Consider the following 18874-nt stretch of genomic DNA (forward strand, 5'->3'; position numbering starts at 1 on the left):
AACCGGCTCTTCTGGAAGTAAAGGTACAGTAGGTGCCGGAGCGGGCACCAACAAGTTCAACCATGGTGTCAGAAGCCAATGCATGGGATCAGCGTCATACCTTAGATTTCGGACAGCCTGCATAGGATCCTCGGGCTGTATCGATGACTCTGACACAGGGGGTTCAGATATAGAACTCTCGGCACTGGGTCCTGGTGTCAGGCAGAGCTTTAACCGGTTTCGGTGTACAATTTGGGATTCCCTTGCCCTCCCGGGTGATCTCATAAGTGTGAGTTCCAACATTTGGGATTGCAGTGACAACATAAGGACTTTGCTCCCATTTACTGTCCAGTTTACTGGTACGGCGGTTATTTTTTAACCATACCACAGCCCCTATCTTCAGGGGTTCTGCATGGGCTGCTTGGTCATAGTCTCTCTGCTGCCGGTCTCTAGCATAGTCCATACGTTCCTGAACAATAGCTTGGGCTGTATTCAATCGCCTTTGGTGTTCAGCAACCCAGTCGGTATTAGGGAATGGGTTGATGCAATCAGGTACGAGTACATCCAAGGAGTGGTCAGCAGGCAATAATCCTTGGCGCCCAAACATCAAATAAAAGGGGGTATACCCGGTGGAACAGTGTATGGTATGATTGTATGTGAACATGAGCTGTGGCAACAGATTAGGCCAATCTCCCCTGGTTTCAGGAGGCACGGTCCTCAGCATCTCTATCAAGGTCTGATTCATTTTTTCACATAATCCATTACCTTGCGGATGGTAGGCCGTCGTCCGGATCTTCTTACAGTTGTGCAGGCGGCACAGTTCATGGAACAGATGGGACTCAAAAGCAGGACCTTGATCGGTGAGGATCTTTTCTGGACAACCGTAGGGCAGGAGGAAGTGTTTCCAGAACAGTTCGGCTGTAGTCTTGGCCGTCTGGTCTCTCACAGGCACCGCTACAACAAACTTAGTGAAATGGTCAATAATAGTCATAGCGTACACATACCCTGAGCGACTAGGCTCCAGTTTCACATGGTCGATGGCGACAAGTTCAAGAGGACGAGTACTTACAATGGGTCTCAGTGGTGCCCTCTGATCATGGTGTTCACCTCGTTTCAAGGCACAGGCTACGCACTCCCGACACCACTTCTCCATGTCTTCTCTCATGCCCACCCAGTAAAACCGCTGGCGGATATTTGCCTCAGTCTTTTGGACCCCAAAGTGACCGGATTGATTGTGGTACATCTCCAACACCATACCTGCATCTCGTCGGGGTATGAGAATTTGATGCACTCTTTCGTTGGACACTGGGTCTAGGCTTCTCCGTAGCAGCAGGCCCTTTTGTATGAAGAGTTGATGGCGCTGTCTCCACAGTTTGATGAGCTCAGGATCTGTACTCTTACGCCGAATCCTCTCAGGGGTTCTGCCACTGGTAATGAAGTCCAACAATTCACCCAGCACTCTACTTTCAGATTGTAGTTTCACCCACCTTTCTTCTTTGAGTTCCGGCCTACTGGAGGGTGAAGGAACTGCAGCTCTGTTACTGGTAGCCCGAGCCTGATCCTGTTGAGCAAATTTATGGTAGAAGGCCGGCATTTCTACATCTTCCCAAGCATCTCGCACATCATCAGGAGCTGTCTCTGTGGGAAGTCTGGATAAAGCATCAGCATTGTCATTAGTACGTCCAGCGCGATATTTTACAGAGAAATCATAGTTGGCGAGACGAGAGGCCCATCTTTGCTCCAAAGCCCCCAATTTAGCTGTATTTAGATGTGCCAGAGGGTTATTATCAGTGAATGCAATGAATGGGGTAGCGGCTAGATAATCTTTGAATTTTTCCGTCACTGCCCACACTAATGCCAGGAATTCTAGTTTGAAGGAACTATAATTCTGGTCATTTTTCTCAGCTCCTTTCAGGGAGCGGCTTGCATAAGCTATCACTCTTTCTTTTCCCTCTTGAATCTGGGCTAACACAGCCCCCAGGCCCCGCTTGCTAGCATCAGTATACAGATGGAAGGGCTTGCTGTAGTCGGGATAACCTAACACGGGAGGCTCGGTCAGTTTCTTTTTTAACAACTGGAACGCTATCTCTCTCTCTTCATTCCACTCAATGAGCACTGGAGTTCTAGGACTTTTCTTGGGCTGCCCCCTCAAGAGTTCCTGGATAGGATCGGCTATTTGAGCAAAATGGGGGATGAAACGTCTATAGTAGCCGGCAAAACCAAGGAAACCCCTCACCTCTTTGACGGTAGTGGGTACCGGCCAGTTACGGACAGCCGCTAACTTATCAGGGTCAGGTTGTACGCCCTCTCCGCTTACCACATGCCCCAGGTATTTTACCGCAGGTTTGAGCAAGTGGCATTTAGATGGCTTTACCTTCAGGCCATATTTGACAAGGATTTCAAAGACCTCTGCTAAGTGTTTCAGGTGGTCTTCATATGTTTTTGAGTACACAATGACGTCATCTAGATACAGCAGCACTGTTTCGAAGTTTTTGTGACCCAAACACCGCTCCATTAGTCTCTGGAAAGTTCCTGGGGCATTACATAACCCGAACGGCATACAATTAAATTCAAACAGGCCCATGGGAGTGGTGAAAGCAGTCTTTTCCCTATCTGCCGGGGCCATGGGTACTTGCCAGTAGCCACTGGTCAAGTCCAATGTGGAGAAATAGGCAGCGGAGCCCAGAGCAGTTAGTGACTCTTCAATGCGGGGCAGTGGGTACGCGTCTTTGTGGGTTATTTGGTTAATTTTTCTATAGTCCACGCAGAAACGGATACCACCATCCTTCTTCTTTACAAGGACCAGGGGTGCCGCCCACGGGCTACGACTGTCCCGGATTACATTAGAGTCTTTCATCTCTTGGATCATTTCTTTTACAGTCTGATATGAAGTAGGCGGTAAGGGTCGGTATCTCTCCTTGATAGGAGGATGAGAGCCAGTAGGTATGGTGTGTTGTATGGCACTAACCTCTCCATAATCAGCAGCATGTTTACTGAAGGCCTGGTGGTGCTCTTTGACAAGCCGTAGTATCCCTTCTTGTTGATGTGGGGGGGTAGTCTCGTCCCCGACATGTAGCTCTTCCCACCAGGGTACTTGTGACTGGGGCACCGACGGACATCCGCTGACTGCAGCTGGCGGCTTTTCTGTCACTGGAAGACGGATGATGTCTTGGAAGAACACCTGAGAAAGCTGGGCAACAGGGTAATGCTTAGTAAGCGCCACAGGATGATCACTCAGGTTAATCAGACGGACAGGTACTTTACCTTGGGAGACGTTCACCAGGCACTTGGCAGCTCTCACATAAGGGTAGTTCTCCATCTGGATTGGCTCCACCAGGGCTGGATAATCTTGGCCTTGGACTCCCAGGACAGCACGACACCATAAGAGAGTTTGGGAATTAGGAGGCAAAGTCACAGGCTTATTATCACGAATCTTGGCAGTACAAATTTCTCCTTTCCCGTTAGCAAACCTCTGCTGGGCACTTAACACAGTGATAGTCTTTTGAATCACCCTCTTGGACGCAGAGGAAGCGGTGGGCAGAGTCTGATGTAATACGGCAAGTATTTCAGCATAACAGTTTTTGAAGACATTGGTGCCTAGAATGACAGGATGTCCTCCTCTGTCGCCGGCCTGTACTACTATCACCCCCTGTTGAGGCAAGGTTACTTCTCCCACCTGCAGGGTGGGTTCCCAGTATCCATGGATCTTTACCGGTTTGCCATTGCTGGCGATAATCTCTACCCAGGATTCAGGCGGCTGGGTCAATTGATTGGTGTCCCAGAATCTTTCAAAGGCGGGCAGCTGAATAGTAGTGACCTGAGACCCAGTATCTAATAGGGCTTCAAAGGGGACCCCGTTAATCTCCACATTGATTTTAGGATGGGATCCTACATACCGTGGCATCCAATTTGGATCTTTTGGACCTAGTGTTCTACCTCCCGAGGGGTGGTCCTCAGCCTCAGGGGTTGCCCGTTTAACTGCCAGCAAGTGGATTCTGTGTGTCCCATCTTTTTGCAGTATGTACACACGGGCCGCTGGCGACCCCTATTGCGCCTCCCAGGATCCCTGGGGTGAGTCTCTTGGTATGGAGGTGGGAACGGCTTAGAGGGTGACAGGAACTCCTCTTCTGACATCATAGGTTTTTCCCATTCCTCCATTTTTCTGCACACTCTCTCTAGGCTTTTAGTGAGGTGATTTACTTGCTCTGTCAGCATGGCGATAGTATCGGTAGCTGTAGCTTGAACAGCTTGACCGGCCTCAGCTCGGTTAATGATAAGCGGTTTTGACCTGCAGGCTGATAACTCAGGTGGGGTGCTCAGCTCTGTAGATACTGCTGACCCCAGAATTTTTATAGCCAGTTCTTTAAAGTCCAGAAAGGTACTGTTAGGGTGTTGGGCGGACAGCATCTTTAATTGGGTCCTTATTTGCTCACTAGACACTCCGGTAATAAATTGTTCCCTCAGGGTCTGATCCTGGTTATCAGCTTCCTTGGGATCTATCTGGATTACAGCCCCCAAAGCCTCCTGAAGTGATAGGGCATAGTCACGGAGGGACTCACCGGACTTCTGTTTCTTGCCAAAGAAGTGCATCTTTATCTCTGAGGCAGTCCTCGTTTCAAAAGTGGCCCTGAGGCGGGTGAATATCTGCTCTAGAGTACTCCTTTCAGCAGCAGGCCAGGATAATACCTCTCTGCGGGCAGCCCCCTCCAGTTGCGCTAGCAAGATTTCCATTTGCTGATCGGCATTTATGGGGTACAGTTTGAATAAGGCCAGCAACTTTTCTTTAAAGTCTCTTAGGGTATGGACCTCTCCGTTATAGCGGGGAAACCATGGGGCCCCAAAGTAGTAAGGCATGGTAAAGGGCATCATGCTGGGGGCTATAGGATGATTAGGAGCCGCAAGCTCTCCCGGGTCCGGCCGCTCGGCAACTCCCGGATCTGACATGTTAACTTATTACGAGGTGGCCGCTGGTGACTAAAGGGGCCGGAACAATCCCCTTCCCTCCGGATACAAGTTCTTACCGGTTTCGCCGGGTGTGCGCAGGCCAAAGTCTCGTGAGACTCCGGACGTCCTGTGTACGCGGTGACGTTGCTGACGCAGGAAAAGCAGGGCCGCGGCGGTGCGATGATGAAGAGGGGCGGGATTCTCTGTGTCTTTGAAGGGATCCGCCCACGGAGGTCCTCAGCAGCGCGGGAAACTTTACTCCAGGCGGCCGGTGGCCATCTTGATCACGATTCCCTGACAGCAAGCAGGGTGTTGCAAAGTCCAATAAATCACAGTCCACAAATACGATTTTCTCTCTGGGGGTAGCGCAACACAGTACAGCGTCTCTGATTCCTCCCAGGCACAATTTCAATCCACCGGCTTGGAAATAAAGGGTACAGTCCTCGCAATACGGTGGTGGAATAGTTAAAGCACACAGTTCACACTTCTCTGCACTGTAGAAGTATGCGGATCCTGTTTGTGACGCCAAAAAGAGCGATGCAGTGTCCCAGGGGGTCAGTAGTGTATGCTGGGCTTTGTAGTGCAGATTGACCACTAACCTGGGATCCACTGTCGTCTTCAATTGGGGCAAATACTGGAACAGGCAGGTATTTAACAGTTCGTGACGCCAGTGTCAATTAAACGGTGACACGCCGTGTATGGTATTGTAGAAGAATGACGCAAGCATAGGATAGCCAACAAAAACTGGAACTTTTACTGAATATCAGTGAATACAGCTGGTTCTTGGGAGTACAGAATGGCCGGTCTTAGCAAGGCATTATACAGAGTGTTGATTACAGGAGATGCAGTACAGGCGGCTTGCACACTATTCCTGACTGGTCCTGCTACATGTGACTTTCTCTCCAAGGTCTAATGCCCTTTATCTGGCGTACCCTTGAAGCTGTCCTTATCTAGTACCTCCTCTGTTATCTTGAGTACCTCTTGCTTTATCTGATCGGCCTCTGTGGTATTCTGTGTCTTCAGGCTGTTTAGCTAGGCCCTTCTGACTTCTATGCATACGGACTCAGGAGGGAAACCCTCTCTGCACTGAGTCTGGAAACTTCTAATCTTCCTGAGCTAGGCCCTAGCCTATTTATACTGAACTGGGGGCTCCCTCTGCTGGCTGTGATAAGGATTGCCGGTAACCGGCCTGACTGGCTTAAAGGGAACTACACACTCAAATCTAGCAGTGTCGGGTAGCCTACCCGTATGCTGCATTATACCAAATATCATCCTCTTGTATATAGTATTATACAGTATATAATATATATATAAGGATACGCCCGTCTGCACTCCCATCTTTCGCCTAGGCTGCCACCCTGGGCGTCAGACAGGAGCTTCAACAAAGGTCTGGACTCTCCCCCCTGAGGGAGTGCCCAAGGGGTTTGGCAGGGGGGTGAGGAACCAATATGGCCACACACACCCCTCTAAAACCTCAGGGGGGGTACCCATAAGGGCGCCACAACCCTGAAAATCCTAGTGGACACTACAAACATGTAAAAGTGCACACAATGAACACAAAAAATAAATAAAGTGAATGTGTGTCATTACGGCCCGGACATTCGACCGAAATTATAAAAATTCCTCATCTTGTAAAGGCCGAAGCCTTTAAAAGAGAGGTGTGTGCGCTAAAAATGTGAGAAAGAAAGAAACCTGTCACGGCCTTCCTCCATGGGCAGAGTTCAGTCCAGGAGCGAGCTCGACCGGACTGATAAGAACAGATACTACACTTGATCTTAGCCAAAAGGCCGAGAAGCGACCAAGGGGGAAATAGATCAGTCAGAGGTTTCATATCTAAAGCTGTTAGTAAGTGTTAGATGATTGCATCTTCAAACTGAGAGTAATGTAGCTCGACCAAGTCCCTCAGGGACACAAGGATTATCAAATACTAAGATCTGAGGAACTGGTCTGGTGGCCCCTTAAGCTAAACTATGGCCACTTTTTAAAAAAAATCATAAGTGAGTCCATTGTCAAGTACCCACAGTCAGTGATGGTCTGGAGTGCCGTGTCAGCTGCTGGTGTTGGTCCACTGTGTTTTATCAAGGGCAGGGTCAATGCAGCTAGCTATCAGGAGATTTTGGAGCACTTCATGCTTCCATCTGCTGAAAAGCTTTATGGAAATGAAGATTTCATTTTTCAGCACGACTTGGCACCTGCTCACAGTGCCAAAACCACTGGTAAATGGTTTACTGACCATGGTATTACTGTGCTCAATTGGCCTGCCAACTCTCCTGACCTGAACCCCATAGAGAATCTGTGGGATATTGGGAAGAGAAAGTTGAGAGACGCAAGACCCAACACTCTGAATGAGCTTAAGGCCGCTATCGAAGCATCCTGGGCCTCCATAACACCTCAGCAGTGCTACAGGCTGATTGCCTCCATGCCACGCCGCATTAAAGCAGTCATTTCTGCAAAAGGATTCCCAACCAAGTATTGAGTGCATAACTGAACATAATTATTTGAAGGTTGACTTTTTTTGTATTAAAAACACTTTTCTTTTATTGATCGGATGAAATATGCTAATTTTTTCAGATAGGAAATTTGGGTTTTCATGAGCTGTATGCCAAAATCATTAATATTAAAACAATAAAAGGCTTGAACTACTTCAGTTGGTGTGTAATGAATCTAAAATATATGAAAGTCTAATGTTTATCAGTACATTACAGAAAATAATGAACTTTATCACAATATGCAAATTTTTTGAGAAGGACCTGTATTCCTCCTAAGTGCTTGTTCACACGGCCGTTTTGCGCCCGTACGGCGGGTCCACAATATACGGGCACTGGCCCGTGTGCACTTCGCATGACGGATGCGGACCCATTCACTTTAAAGGGGTCCGCTATCACAGAGATGCGGAACGGAAGCACGGATCGGAATCCTACGGAAGCACTACGGAGTGTTTCTATCCGTGCCTCCGCACCGCAAAAAAATAGAACATGTTCTATTTTTTTGCGGTGCGGACGGATCACGGACCCATTCAAGTTGAATGGGTCAGGATCTGTCCCGGCCACCGCACGGACGTTGCCCGTGCATTGGGGGCCGCAAATTGCTGTTCCCAATGATCAGAACGGAGGCACAACGTTCGTATGAGCGAGCCCTTAGTCTCCACTGTTCAAAATGAGAGTAAAGGTGGATTTTAAATATGCAGATTATTCAGCACGTGAGTGTTATTGGGCAAGCGATATGGCCTTGTGGTTTGCCTGGTGTTCGTTTCACGGCAAACTTTGCGTGTACATATAACGATGTTCGCCGGCGCCATATTCTTTTGCATTGCGCCGAACTTTGACCAATGACACATACATCAGTTGGGACAGGACAGCCAATTGAGACGTTTCAGCACATGGACACACCTCCACCTTATCAAAAACCCGATCTGGCAGCCATTTTACATTCTGTATTTAGCCAGTGTAGGAAGAGGTTGCTTTGTGGAGCAGGGACAGACTGTTAGGGACACCAAATGCTAGCTAATAGAGCCGCTAAAATCCTTTTAAGGACTGGCATAAGTGTGCTAGTGATAGATGTGATATACTGAGGGGTGTGATATACTTATACTTTCTAACATAGAAAGTTTATTATAGTGCATTTGTATTGTGCAGCAGTTGTGTGTGGTTGAGCTGCGATGCCGCAGCTATAAAGAGGGACAAACGCTATTGGAACAACTAATTGCAATGGGTGTGATATACCTGTTGCCCCAATAAAAACTGATTGAGGGGTGTGAAATACCTTCTTCCACAAAATACTGATTAAGGGCTGTGATATACCTGTTGCCCCAAATAAACAGGGTGGTGTGATATAACTGTTGTGGAAAAAAAAATTGAGGGGTGTGATATACCTGCTTTCACAAAATACTGATTAAGGGGTTCGATATACATGCTTCGACCAAATATTGATTGAGAGGTGCGATATACCTGCTTCTACAAAATACGGATTAAGGGGATTGATATACCTGCTTCCACCAAATATTGATTGAGGCCCGCTGTAACGGACCATTTCAGCAGACAAGGGGTTAAAATCCGTTTAGGCGATATGCCCCTTTCCGAGATGCAGGCACAGCTACTGCAGAACACCAACCTCCCGAACTGGATACAAAATAGCACTCCAAACTGGAACCTCACAAATAGCTGCCGGCAGACGATCAGGAAAAGCGTATCCGTCAGCTTACACTCCTGGCAATCAGTCTCCAACAGCATACAGGGAATCCCCCCAATAACGAGACAAGGCTCCGTCTTGAGGGTCAGCAGTGATCTGACTGTACTTCAAGTACAGCCTCTTTTATTGATAAAAACCAAACATAGTACTGCCCACAGGGTTTTGAAATCCAACCAATCAGTAATTCACAACACACACAATGTAAATACAGCAACCAATCGTTCCCGCCCCCTAGAGGACCAGAAGGGAGACTGCTACACAGGACAGATACAACATATCCCCACAATGCATCATGGTTTCCTCCTCTCTACCTGGGAGACGACCAAAGACAATCCAATTATCTCTCAGGACAAAGGGGAGATCGCCAATACACATGTGGAGACAACAGGACAGACATCCCCATTTAAACACACAATGGGACAATAGAACCACACCTAGCATATTCCTCCCAAGCTGACAAGTTACACTTATTATAAGTTGTTACAACTTTGTGAGGTTACATTGTCCATACATATAACTTACATCAATTTAAACAGTATAACTTGGGGACAAACCTATCCAAAATTCACTGGAATAGGTTCAGGGGTTCAAAAGTTAGCATGGGCCATAATCCTGAGGCAAGAGGCCTTCAAACATCCCCCTCCAAAACCCAGTGGCGAGGTTGGTTTCGCCACACTTCTCACCCCCCCCCCCCCCCCCAGGGAAGACTAACCAGATACCTGACCTCACGCCGGTCGGTACCTGAATTAGTCTGGCAGCCCACCCACAACCAAATACTGGACCTGTTGAATTTAGTAGCCTGTCTCTGTCCAGTGAATCCACCAAGATTATATTTGTAGCTGGTACTCCGGGTCTCTGAGTTGCTCCCTGGCTTGGAGTGGAGGTTGCTTTGTGGGCAGGGATCAGCGGTACTCTGCCCTGGTGCCAGCGTTACCACGGAAGAAGCCTGGTTGGAGTCTGGTTGTTGGAGGGGGAAACCGACTGTCTCCCCTTTGGCTAAACAGCCCTGTTGCTGGGGGACAGGACCGACTGTCCCTACCCCCTGTGCTGTAAGTGCAGAGACCACGGTCCCATCTGCACAGTTGTGGGGCTTACTGTCTCCCCCTGGTGCGTTAAGCTGCCGCTGGGGAGAGGGGGTAACAAGCTCCTCTCCCATACATACTTCCAGCCGCTGGGGAGGGCGACCGACCGCCTCCGCTCCCAATACAGTGTCCTGCTGCTGGGGAAAGGAGACTGGGCTCTCTATTCCCTGTAGGACACTCTGCCGCTGGGGGACAGGACCGACTGTCTCTGCCCCCTGTAACTCCGGCTGCCGCTGGGGAATGGAGACTCGGCTCCCAATTCCCAAAAAATCATGCTGCTGCTGGGGGGCAGGAACAACTACCTCTGCCCCCTGTAACTCAGCCTGCCGCTGGGGAGGGAGGCCGCTGCTCTCCCCTCCCTGCACTTCACACTGCCGCTGGGGAATGGAGACTAGGCTCCCAATTCCCAAAAAATCATGCTGCTGCTGGGGGGCAGGAACAACTACCTCTGCCCCCTGTAACTCAGCCTGCCGCTGGGGAGGGAGGCCGTTGCTCTCCTCTCCCTGCATTTCACACTGCCTTCCCGGCACATCACTCTGCTGCTGGGGGGCAGGAGCAACTACCTCTGCCCCCTGTAACTCAGCCTGCCGCTGGGGAGGGAGGCCGCTGCTCTCCTCTCCCTGCACTTCACACTGCCGCTGGGGAATGGAGACTAGGCTCCCACTGTCCCGCAACCGTAACCTCCGATGGAGGTCCACCCAACGTGGCAGCTGACCGTCACCTTCTGCCCGGTATAGTATGGTCTTAGACACTAGACTCCTCACGAACTTCACATATTTCTCAGCTGGATTGGGTCCGAAGAAGTTCAGCCGCAACCACATCATACGGTCAAATTCCTCCACAGAGTATCTGTACTCCACTGCTGGTTCCATCCTGGTGCTTTTAGGGTCACTGTACTGAGACATGCGTTGCTCTTAAATTGTAGAATCCACAGAAATTGTGTCTCCTGTAGCTGTCCTTCTGGCTGTAGGAACGATCCCACTGCTGCCACCAATGTAACGGACCGTTTCCGCAGACAAGGGGTTAAAATCCGTTTAGGCGATATGCCCCTTTCCGAGAGACAGGCACAGCTACTGCGGAACACCAACCTCCCAAACTGGATACAAAATAGCACTTCAAACTGGAACCTCCCAAATAGCTGCCGGCAGATGAACAGGAAAAGCGTATCCGTCAGCTTACACTCCTGGCAATCAGTCTCCAACAGCATACAGGGAATCCCCCCAATAACGAGACAAGGCTCCGTCTTGAGGGTCAGCAGTGATCTGACTGTACTTCAAGTACAGCCTCTTTTATTGATAAAAACCAAACATAGTACTGCCCACAGGGTTTTGAAATCCAACCAATCAGTAATTCACAACACACACAATGTAAATACAGCAACCAATCGTTCCCGCCCCCTAGAGGACCAGAAGGGAGACTGCTACACAGGACAGATACAACATATCCCCACAATGCATCATGGTTTCCTCCTCTCTACCTGGGAGACGACCAAAGACAATCCAATTATCTCTCAGGACAAAGGGGAGATCGCCAATACACATGTGGAGACAACAGGACAGACATCCCCATTTAAACACACAATGGGACAATGGGACAATAGAACCACACCTAGCATATTCCTCCCAAGCTGACAAGTTACACTTATTATAAGTTGTTACAACTTTGTGAGGTTACATTGTCCATACATATAACTTACATCAATTTAAACAGTATAACTTGGGGACAAACCTATCCAAAATTCACTGGAATAGGTTCAGGGGTTCAAAAGTTAGCATGGGCCATAATCCTGAGGCAAGAGGCCTTCAAACATCCCCCTCCAAAACCCAGTGGCGAGGTTGGTTTCGCCACACCTGCTATATACCTGCTTCCACAAAACACCTAATAAGGGGTTCGATATACCTGTTTCCATCAAATATTGATTGAGGCCTGCCATATACCTGCTTCCACAAAATACTGATTAAGGGGTTCAATATATCTGTTTCCACCAAATAATGAGGCCTGCAATATACCTGCTTCCAAAAAAATACTGATTAAGGGGTTTGATATACCTCCTTCCATAAAATACTGATTGGGGGCTGCGATATATCTGCTTCCACAAAATACTGAGTAAGGGGTTTGATATACCTGTTTCCCCCAAATATTGATTGAGGCCTGCAATATACTTGCTTCCACAAAATACTGATTAAGGGGTTTGATATACCTGCTTTCACAAAATACTGATTGAGGACTGAGATATACTAACTCCCCAGAACCTATTCGACGTCCCAGGTGAGACGTTGCCATGCTGTCCTGCGACTGTTGTGCCTGGAAGCCAAGAGCCACACCGGTCCTGCACTGACTTCAGCTCTGCGGTCACAGGCCGATCAGTGGCTAACCCTGCTCAATTTGACAGTTGGTAAAGTGGTGTGCGACAACGGTGCCAATCTGCTGAGCGCACTGAAACAGGGCAAAATGACACACGTGCTGTGCATGGCACACATCCTGAACTTAGTCGTGCAGTGATTCACTGCCAAATATCCTGGGGTCCAGGACGTCTTGCGACAGGCCATTTTAGAAGATTTACACTGCCAAGGCTCGCCTTGCTGACGTCAGCGGCGACACCACTTGCCCGTCAGACATCTGATTTCTGACAGGCCAATGCGCTGGAACTCCACCTTGTATATGCTTGATAGGCTGCTCCAGCAGCAACAAGCCGTTAATGACTACCTGCAAAAACTCTGCAGCAGGACAGATTCTGGGGAGCTTGGTTTCTTTTCACCAAGCCAGTGGCTGCTCATGCACGGCGCATGCAGACTTCTGCAGCCATTTGATGAGATCACCAAACTGGTCAGTCGCAGCCAGGGCGCCATCAGTGACATTGTACCTTATCCCTTCTTCCTGGAGCGTACATTGCATCATATCATTGATCAAGCCGTAGAGGAGCGGGAAGATGAGGAAGTCGCAATGCTGAATGAATTCCCGGGGGGGATTATTCCATCTGAGACAAGTCCACAGGAGTATGAAGAGGAGGAGGAGGATTGTGGCTGGGGGGAGGAGGAGGAGCAAAAAGAGCAGGCTTTGAGGGGGACTTTAAACTTTTCGGGGATCCCTGGTGTTGTCCGTGGCTGGGGGGAGAAGTCCGAGGGCGACATTCTCCTGGGCGATGAGCAGGAGCCAGTGTGCTCCATGGCTTCCAATTTAGTGCAAATGGGGGCCTTCATGCTCCAGTGTTTGAAGAGGGACCCCCGTATAAAAATCATAAAGGGCAAGAACCAGTACTGGGTGGCAACGTACTTAGACCCCCGGTACAAACACAAAATGGCGGTCATGTTACCAGCATCACAGAGGGCTGTCAGAATGCAGCATTTCCAGGCCTTGCTGTGAGAGATGCTGCATTCTGCTGTTGCGGGCGATAGGAGAGGAATTTCCACCCACAGCGAAAAAGGTGCCGTTACCAATCCTACGGGCGCCTGCAAGAAGAGGGTGGTTTGAAAATGTCTTGGTCACTTCGGATATGAGATCATTCTTGCAGCCAACCCATCGACAGCCGCCCTCCGGATCCAGCCTCAGGGAACGCCTAGACCAACAGGTGTCTGACTACATCGGGTTAACGGCCGATGTGGACGCTCTGATAAGCGAGGAATCCCTGGACTACTGGGTTTGCAGGCTTGACCTGTGGATAGAGCTGGCACAATTTGCCATGGAGCTCTTGGGTTTCCCCTCATCGAGTGTCCTGTCCGAAAGAACATTCAGTGCAGCAGGGAGGATCGTGACCGATAAGCGAACCCGCCTAGCTCACGACAGTGTGGACTACCCCACATTTCTAAAAATAAATGAGGCATGGATCTCGGAGGAATTCAACACCTGTGACGACCACGTGTAATTAAATTTCCTCATGCCAGCCTACACATATCCGCCACCACCCAGAACAAAGAATGATCCTTTTCTTATGTACAGGTGAAACTCGAAAACATTTTAATATCGTGTAACAGTCCATTTATTTCAGTAATGCAAATTAAAAGGAATTGCATTAATGCAGCTTAAAATTAGAATTTTGTGAAAAGGTTCAATATTCTAGGCTCAAAGTGTCACACTCTAGTCAGCTAATTAATCCATACCCCATGAGCAAAGGGTACCTCAAAATTGAGACTTTGGGGTTTCATAAGCTGTAAGCCATAATCATCCATATTATAACAAATAAAGGCTTGAAATATCTCGCTTTGCATATAATGAGTCTATCTCATATGTTAGTTTCACCTTTTAAGTTGCATTACTGAAATAAATGAACTTTGCACGATATTCTAATTTTTCGAGTTTCACCTGTATATACAGCGGCATAAAAGGCCTTTTCTGTCAGGTGAATGCCTAATTTTTGGGGCCTGTACTGGCCTACAGTAAAATTGTTATTCAGGGACCATCTAATGTTCCTACAGCAACATAATCACTTGTACTTTTCTGTTAGGTGAATGCCTAATATTTGGGGCCCGTACTCCCGTGGCCTAGAATAAAATTTTTCTAGGCTCAAGCAGGGCACATTTTTGAGAGTTTCCCTTTAAGATGCATAAAAATGTCCCCTGTATGACACTGTCCATGTTATGGGACTATTTGTGCACTTCTAGTAAGTATTTGGTGGCTACAAATATGACCTGAAGGTTTTTCAGATTCGCCTGCCATTAAAGTCAATAGGGCCCGGCCTATGTTCGTCCATCACTATTGGGCCACACTCGTTCCCGACAATCTACCTGTCTAAAGGTGCTGCCAATCCCCTGATGATCCTGTCATTCATGCAGGCACTTAAATTATCACTCTGTGGCAGAAGATCGTGCAGTATAAACACCGATCTGCAGCCTAGAAACAATGCAGCTCTATAAGGACAAACGATCGCAATAATGATCCCTCGTCCTCTACCGTGAAGGAGCTCATCGCATGTAAATACAGATTTCTCCTCCACTGAACGAGCAGCCGACTTTCAGGTCTATGTGGGAATGTCTGGAGACATCAGTTGAATTAGTATGTCCCTCACAATGACTACTTAGTATTACATCGGGTATACAGATTTTTTGTCTCTGTAAAACAAAACACAAGAAAAACATATTGCTTAAAATAAGCTTGTGTTTATAGCATGATTGCTGCTGTTTTGTGATGTGGTAAGTGACTTTTACAGGTGAAAACACATTGATATAACATACTTCACCTGTACTACCACGTAAACCCATCTTAAACCTGACCAAACAAACAAATAAAAAAAAAGTTATAGCACTTACATGCGTGCATTAGTTTTTATTGAAAAAATATTCGTTCCGGCCTATTTGCTCCTCCGTCTCTCCCTGAGGTGGCTTTTTTGTGCTTTCTGATTTGCAAGTATCCAACCTGACCCAACGTACCGTATTTTTCGCCCCATAATACGCATTTTTTTCCCTCCAAAGTGGGGGAAGCGCTTATGGAAGCGCTCATAAGCACTGGAGGACCGGGAAGCGGTGAAGGCTCTGTACTCACCGCTTCCTGGTCCTCGGCTGTCGGCTGTGCGCGCCAGTTCACAGAACAGCCTACAGCAGGAGGAAGACGAGTGCTGGCGGCGAGGAGCAGCAGCGTCCAGGAGCAGGAGAGGTAAGTGATTTATTTTATATTTTTCATCTGAGGCAATATGGGGCTTCTAAAGAGGCAATGGGGGCTTATAAAGAGGCAATGGGGTCTTATGAAGAGGCAATGGTGGCTTATAAAAAGGCAATGGGGGCTGATAAAGAGGCAATGGGGCTGATAAAGAGGCAATGGGGGCTTATAAAGAGGCAATGGGGTCTTATGAAGAGGCAATGGTGGTTTATAAAAAGGCAATGGGGGCTGATAAAGAGGCTATGGGGCTGATAAAGAGGCAGTGGGGGCTGATAAAGAAGCAGTGGGGGCTGATAAAAAAGAGGCAATGGGGGCTGCTATGAGACTAGGGCTAGCCAAAAGAGGCATAGGAGCTAATATGAGACTGGGGGCTGATCAAATGAGGCATGGGGGGCTGATTTGAGACTGGGGGTATGATCTGAGGTCTGAATAGAGTCTTATTTATATTGGGGCTCATATCTGAGGTCTGATTGGTGGTCATTCACTTTTGGGTGTGAGCTGAGGTCTGATTGTGGGTCTGATATGAGGTCTGATTGGGGTCTTATTAACATTGGGGATCTGATTGGAGCTGTGCTCTTAGGTCTGATTAACATTGGGGGGTCTGATTGCTGGTCTGACCTGAGGTCTAATGAAAAATATTTTTTTCTTATTGTCCTCCTCTAAAAACTAGGGGCGTCTTATGGGCCAGTGCGTCTTATATGGCAAAAAATACGGCACCTGGATAGAGGAGAGCAGTGTCACCAAATGGGTCGACAAAATGCTGTCTCCCCTATCTCTCCAAGTCTCCCTACACAGCATAGCCAGACTGCTGCTAATATTCATCTTGCTATAGCAGTTGTTTTTTGCTTTGTTTTCTCTTACTTCAAAGAAAGCTGACATCCTCTGCAGACATGTTCATGCAGCACATACATAAATGGTCCTGCAAATGTTGTGATTGTAGTATATGGCTCCAGTCTCCTCTTGCTAGGTAAGAGCAGGATAGAAATCAGGAGTCTCCCTGCTCACAGCAGCTTGTATGAGAAGCCGGATGGGAGGGCAATCAGCACACACTGAGGACAGGCCAGAGCAATCTGAGTACGCACGTCCACCTTACTTTTCTACTGTAGGTGGACGTAACAGTAAATGCCTCATTGACATTGCATTGGCCCATGTATTTTTAATACATGTATTAGCATTTTCAAGAATGAAGACTAATGACAGGCGATGTCTTTGGCATGACAACCCCTTTCAGTTTGGAATTTAAAGGGATTGCCTCGCTTCAGTAAATGGCATTTATAACGTAGACAACATTTGAAACAAGGCACTTATTAATTTATTGTGATTGTCCATATTACCCCTGGATACAAGCAGTGTATAATGTGATGGAAAAATGAATCCAGCCAGCAAAGGAAGCAATATGGACAATCACAATATATTAGTAAGTGCCTTGTATTAACTTTCTCTGCATGATAAATGCCAATTGCTGAAGTGACACAACCCCTTTAAGATCATCGGGATCACACCCCAAAAACTCAACACATTTCAATGGGCTATGACATCACACCATGCCTTTTTCTACAGCCCATAACACATTAAAAATCCTTATGCAACCTCTGCCTAAATGTACTCCCATACTGCAAGAGCTACTTTCTCAATCAAAACTCATTGAATAACGTGCATGTATTTAAGCTAACAAAACCTGAAATGCATATAAAACATGGCAATACAAGGGTTAACAAGAATGACCTTCTGTCTAATCACTGCTGGAATATTCCCAACATCTAAAATTGAAATCTAAATTAAATTTCTTTTCTTCATTACGAGCCGGGACTTTTAAATTACAATAATTAAATATTCTGTATTTAAATACTACTACAACCACTAATGGGCTGTATAGAAGGTAGAATCCATATATGTCATATATAGTCATATCGAGGATCCTCTAGATGCTATGAAACAGATGAATAACATGTTTTTATCCCAATCAACATTTTTCTTTCACATTTGTTTGAAAGTAAAAGAAGTGTAAGATTTCCAAACTACTTGAAAGCATAGTCTACTCCAAGTCTCTGACTTCTTTTCAGCATGAAACTAGAAAGATTTCAGAATTGTGCAGATTATGCCAGTGCTTATGATGACTCTCAAAAGAAAAGTGACAACTGAAAAATGAAAAGTGACAATAATGTGAGAAGTGGGGGTGAAAGTATGAATGCTCTTTGCTTTGCCTGTGTAGCAGTGATGCATATTTTTCCTATGATCTTGTAGATAGGTTGCATACCAAAAGATGCGGTAAACCCGCACAGATGAATATTGGCAAATAATCCACCTGAAGCTGTGATATTTGATATAAGCTTTCTTGGTTTAAGTTCTCATTCATAGTTTGTGGTCTTCGGAATCCAGCTGCCATTTTCAGATTTTAGCTTTTTATTGTGCGCGCCTGTTGTCAGTCGTCATACAGGTTGTCAGCTCATAGAGCTCACACAGTGAACAAATCTGACAATGATGTCTACTGCTGACGGCTGATCTTCTCAGGTACTGAAAAGATGGTCTGATTCTTTACATCTAGTTTAGCTGATTAAGGGCAGGCAGCCATGTTAACTAAGGGCTTGTGGAGGTATTTCCGTTGCGATTGGCCGGATTCTATAGACTGGCCCTTCGTACCTCCATACGGAGGTGCAGGGGTGGGGGGGGGGTGTCATGTGGAGGTGACCGGTGCTGAGCTAGTCAGCACCAGTCTCCTCTGAGGTCAGGCAGGGGACTCCAGTGTTTGGGGTCCCCTGCCAGCACTGCGATTGGCTGGAACAATGCTCCAGCCAATGGCTGCGCTACAGCAGCAGAGGGAACAGGAAGAATCCCTCTGCATGCAGTCATTCTAGCTGGAGACTGCCTGCAGAGTGGACCTGTGCCCCTCGGTGCTGTACCTGCTTGCTGGGACTTGTGGTTCATCACCACAGTGATCTACTGCTTCCTGTAAAGAAGAACATCTGGAACATCTACTGCAGTGTTTTTTTGTTTGTTTTTTGCCAGTATGCAGCTTTTTTTCCCAAAATTTTCATATTCATTTTCATATTTTTTTTTCTTCTCTTTTTTTTTTTTTTAAGGCCTCTTGCACA

At 47.3% G+C, this 18874-nt stretch overlaps 1 pseudogene; it reads right to left on the reverse strand.

Annotated features, from left to right (window-relative positions):
* Window positions 1–6499: 6499 nt before the first annotated feature.
* Window positions 6500–6722, reverse strand: LOC122925210 (annotated as a pseudogene).
* Window positions 6723–18874: the final 12152 nt, after the last annotated feature.

Source organism: Bufo gargarizans, chromosome 1 (assembly GCF_014858855.1).
Source record: "Bufo gargarizans isolate SCDJY-AF-19 chromosome 1, ASM1485885v1, whole genome shotgun sequence".
Classification (NCBI taxonomy): domain Eukaryota; kingdom Metazoa; phylum Chordata; class Amphibia; order Anura; family Bufonidae; genus Bufo; species Bufo gargarizans.